Source organism: Schistocerca gregaria, unplaced genomic scaffold, assembly GCF_023897955.1.
Source record: "Schistocerca gregaria isolate iqSchGreg1 unplaced genomic scaffold, iqSchGreg1.2 ptg000937l, whole genome shotgun sequence".
Taxonomy (NCBI): domain Eukaryota; kingdom Metazoa; phylum Arthropoda; class Insecta; order Orthoptera; family Acrididae; genus Schistocerca; species Schistocerca gregaria.
In genome coordinates, this window is record NW_026062291.1 from 17,501 (window position 1) to 22,500 (window position 5,000).

General features: G+C 55.6%; 3 non-coding genes across 3 annotated transcripts in view; all 3 read right to left on the reverse strand.

Annotated features, from left to right (window-relative positions):
- The window catches only part of LOC126325707 (large subunit ribosomal RNA), a 4,222-nt gene extending 3,990 nt beyond the window's left edge, over positions 1-232 (reverse strand). Inside the window, exon 1 of the ribosomal RNA XR_007560303.1 lies at positions 1-232. This exon is cut by the window's left edge and continues 3,990 nt beyond it. This is a non-coding gene — a ribosomal RNA (large subunit ribosomal RNA).
- A 188-nt stretch (positions 233-420) lies between these two features.
- LOC126325706 (5.8S ribosomal RNA) lies at positions 421-575 on the reverse strand. Its single transcript, XR_007560302.1, has one exon. It is a non-coding gene; the product is annotated as a 5.8S ribosomal RNA (ribosomal RNA).
- A 355-nt stretch (positions 576-930) lies between these two features.
- On the reverse strand, positions 931-2,823 carry LOC126325699 (small subunit ribosomal RNA). The gene has a single exon (XR_007560295.1). It is a non-coding gene; the product is annotated as a small subunit ribosomal RNA (ribosomal RNA).
- Positions 2,824-5,000: the final 2,177 nt, after the last annotated feature.

The window sequence follows — 5,000 nt, forward strand, 5'->3', positions numbered from 1 at the left end:
GCACCCTCTACGGGCCGTGGCCTCATTCAAGTTGGACTTGGGCTCGGCGCGAGGCGTCGGGGTAGTGGACCCTCCCGAACACCACATGCCACGACAGGCGGCAGCCTGCGGGGTTCGGTGCTGGACTCTTCCCTGTTCGCTCGCCGCTACTGGGGGAATCCTTGTTAGTTTCTTTTCCTCCGCTTAGTAATATGCTTAAATTCAGCGGGTAGTCTCGCCTGCTCTGAGGTCGTTGTACGAGGTGTCGCACGCCACACCGCCAGCCGGCTGTGCACGCTACCGAGAAAGCACCGGTATGCGAACCGCCAGGCGACGGGCGCGCATCGCACGTTTAAGGAGACGCGGCCGGCCACACAGGCGACCACGACACTCCCAGGCGCCCGAAGCGGGACAAACGCCGCGCGCTTCAGTATACGTAGCCGACCCTCAGCCAGACGTGGCCCGGGAACGGAATCCATGGACCGCAATGTGCGTTCGAAACGTCGATGTTCATGTGTCCTGCAGTTCACATGTCGACGCGCAATTTGCTGCGTTCTTCATCGACCCACGAGCCGAGTGATCCACCGTCCTGGGTGATCTTTATCTTTTCAGTTCTCCACCGTCTCTTTCAAGACAGTTGCAGAGGCGGGACTGAGGCGTTTGACGGCCCCTGTTCCATTACTTTGTGTCCAACGGCCTGACGGCCGATGGGCGTCGTACGGCTCCACACCGGAGCGGACAGGCACTCGGGCGAAAGTCATTCAAAACCGGCGCCAGGCGCCAGGTGCCGCAGGCCAGCCGCTCCAGAGCTTCAGCGCTCGTACCACACAACAACACTTGCGCTAGTTTTGAGAGGCACGCGTGGTTCCGCACGCGGCGCACGGCTACTGCCGTACAGGTAGCGTGTTGCGCGACACGACACGCACATCGAAAGACATGCAGTCTAGTCGGTAATGATCCTTCCGCAGGTTCACCTACGGAAACCTTGTTACGACTTTTACTTCCTCTAAATGATCAAGTTTGGTCATCTTTCCGGTAGCATCGGCAACGACAGAGTCGATGCCGCGTACCAGTCCGAAGACCTCACTAAATCATTCAATCGGTAGTAGCGACGGGCGGTGTGTACAAAGGGCAGGGACGTAATCAACGCGAGCTTATGACTCGCGCTTACTGGGAATTCCTCGTTCATGGGGAACAATTGCAAGCCCCAATCCCTAGCACGAAGGAGGTTCAGCGGGTTACCCCGACCTTTCGGCCTAGGAAGACACGCTGATTCCTTCAGTGTAGCGCGCGTGCGGCCCAGAACATCTAAGGGCATCACAGACCTGTTATTGCTCAATCTCGTGCGGCTAGAAGCCGCCTGTCCCTCTAAGAAGAAAAGTAATCGCTGACAGCACGAAGGATGTCACGCGACTAGTTAGCAGGCTAGAGTCTCGTTCGTTATCGGAATTAACCAGACAAATCGCTCCACCAACTAAGAACGGCCATGCACCACCACCCACCGAATCAAGAAAGAGCTATCAATCTGTCAATCCTTCCGGTGTCCGGGCCTGGTGAGGTTTCCCGTGTTGAGTCAAATTAAGCCGCAGGCTCCACTCCTGGTGGTGCCCTTCCGTCAATTCCTTTAAGTTTCAGCTTTGCAACCATACTTCCCCCGGAACCCAAAAGCTTTGGTTTCCCGGAGGCTGCCCGCCGAGTCATCGGAGGAACTGCGGCGGATCGCTGGCTGGCATCGTTTATGGTTAGAACTAGGGCGGTATCTGATCGCCTTCGAACCTCTAACTTTCGTTCTTGATTAATGAAAACATACTTGGCAAATGCTTTCGCTTCTGTTCGTCTTGCGACGATCCAAGAATTTCACCTCTAACGTCGCAATACGAATGCCCCCGCCTGTCCCTATTAATCATTACCTCGGGTTCCGAAAACCAACAAAATAGAACCGAGGTCCTATTCCATTATTCCATGCACACAGTATTCAGGCGGGCTTGCCTGCTTTAAGCACTCTAATTTGTTCAAAGTAAACGTGCCGGCCCACCGAGACACTCAACTAAGAGCACCCTGGTAGGATTTCAACGGGGTCCGCCTCGGGACGCGCAAGCACGCCTTCGGCTCGCCCCACCGGCAGGACGTCCCACGATACATGCCAGTTAAACACCGACGGGCGGTGAACCAACAGCGTGGGACACAAATCCAACTACGAGCTTTTTAACCGCAACAACTTTAATATACGCTATTGGAGCTGGAATTACCGCGGCTGCTGGCACCAGACTTGCCCTCCAATAGATACTCGTTAAAGGATTTAAAGTGTACTCATTCCGATTACGGGGCCTCGGATGAGTCCCGTATCGTTATTTTTCGTCACTACCTCCCCGTGCCGGGAGTGGGTAATTTGCGCGCCTGCTGCCTTCCTTGGATGTGGTAGCCGTTTCTCAGGCTCCCTCTCCGGAATCGAACCCTGATTCCCCGTTACCCGTTACAACCATGGTAGGCGCAGAACCTACCATCGACAGTTGATAAGGCAGACATTTGAAAGATGCGTCGCCGGTACGAGGACCGTGCGATCAGCCCAAAGTTATTCAGAGTCACCAAGGCAAACGGACCAGACGAGCCAATCCGATTGGTTTTGATCTAATAAAAGCGTCCCTTCCATCTCTGGTCGGGACTCTGTTTGCATGTATTAGCTCTAGAATTACCACAGTTATCCAAGTAACGTGGGTACGATCTAAGGAACCATAACTGATTTAATGAGCCATTCGCGGTTTCACCTTAATGCGGCTTGTACTGAGACATGCATGGCTTAATCTTTGAGACAAGCATATGACTACTGGCAGGATCAACCAGGGAGCTGCGTCAACGAGAGCTGAGCAGCCGGCCGCCCGGGAGTGTGTCCCGAGGGCCCGCGCGAACACGCAAGCGTCCGCTCAATTATTCTGCAAACAGGAGGAGGCTGAGCTCCCCTGCACGATACACCTCGAAACCCTCTCAGGTCCCGGCGGCGCGCAGCGCCGTCCTAAGTACTTGGTCGGGTTCGAGAGAGGCGCAATCGCCCGGAGATAGGCGAGTAGACGCTTTCAGTGCGAACACCCGTGCTCCCAACTGAGCTTGCCGCTGCCGACAGAGGCCCGGGAGCGTGCTGTCGTGGCATTGCCGGCGGGAAACAACACGCGCCACCTACGGTGACCGGCAGCTCCAACGCCAGCGCCACAGAAGGGCAAAGCCCCACTTGGGTGCAGAAGCGAACTCTCCCAGCACAGCGCACGCGCCAACACGTCCGCAGAGCTGCGATACAAACCACCTGCGAGAACCGCTGGGGGCGACCGAGCAGCAGACGGCGTCGCGACGCCGAGTGCCGGGCGGCGGCGCATCCTCAACGCACACAGTCCGCAATCGGACCAGCACACTGCAGATGTCCACCGCGCTTCGCACCGGGCTCGGCAGAACCCACTTTGGCCGCCTGGCGCCGCGCGCAGGGTGCGCCGGCGCATAGCTGGGACGCCAGCCGGGCCCGTCGGCCGGCGCTCCTGCCACTGGGCGCCCCCCACCAGCCGGCTGTAGTGCGTGCGCTCACGCAGCGCGCGGCCAGCACGCCGGGCGGCCCCCCCTCACCGGCCGGGGACTGTCCCGCCAAGCCACAGCCTCGTATCGCTTCATACCCACATGGCCAACTCAGGTTCGGGGGCATGGCGGGTACCGCCGAAACAACCGGTTCACAGATGTACCGATCGTCGCTATCACCGATGCACCTGCAGCGCGAACAACCGCTCAACAACTGATTTCCAGTTCATTTGCGGATCTTTGGCAGCAAACGTATACGTCAATCTACATTTGCGAAATCTACGATTCTGGCATGCCTGCATGTTATGTGTCACGACACGCTACATCAGCCCACATACACACTGCGGCATGTACACGAGAGAACACGTGGAAGATGGTCCGCGCACGTGTGCAATGTCCCTTGCGCGGTCGACTGTCAACCGGCCTCTGTAGCATGTCGCAGATGTGGAACGCGGTCCACCGTGCTATCATGTTGTGTGGGGCAATACGATTAAATAGGAAAACCCTCGTCGCTACATCAACAGACGGCTCACGCTGATTCCCGGCAGAGGGAGGAGGGGGGGGGGGGGGCCAACATGCAATACTTTCGTCCGTACCTACTTACCACATGTCTGTACGGCGTACAACAGTGCAATCTCGCTGTAATGGGGAGACGAGACAAGTAGCATCGTGCACAACATATGGCCCTTATGATTCGCCATTGTAGGGCGCAGCCGGTGTACGGTCAAGCATGTGCCACATTATGTCACTCAGTACGTAACGACGGATGATCAGTGTGGGTTACGCGTACATCAGCGGACAGTCCACACAGGCCGTACCACAACGTACACTGACTGCATCGACAACCGAATGCAACTGAACAGCTGCAAGGCTCATTTCACAAACAAACGCCTGACCGACCAGCTTGGAAGGGCAGGAGGGGAGGGCGATATTCGTTCTGTAGCGGTACACCCTTCCAGTGGTTAGCGGGACTGTGTAGAAAGTACGCAACACTCGAAAGACCTTTATGTGAGGGTACGCACCATGGCATCAAGAAATACACATGACACCAGAGGATCCAAGCAGTGAACTATGTTCAGAGGGTTGCTGTTAGGCAAAGCTACATTCCTGTGACGTTACATGTGACAGTTAAGGTGCAGTGTAAGTTAGGTTAAGGTGCAGTGTAAGTTAGGTTAAGGTGCAGTGTAAGTTAGGTTAAGGTGCAGTGTAAGTTAGGTTAAGGTGCAGTGTAAGTTAGGTTAAGGTGCAGTGTAAGTTAGGTTAAGGTGCAGTGTAAGTTAGGTTAAGGTGCAGTGTAAGTTAGGTTAAGGTGCAGTGTAAGTTAGGTTAAGGTGCAGTGTAAGTTAGGTTAAGGTGCAGTGTAAGTTAGGTTAAGGTGCAGTGTAACTTAGGTTAAGGTGCAGTGTAACTTAGGTTAAGGTGCAGTGTAACTTAGGTTAAGGTGCAGTGTAACTTAGGTTAAGGTG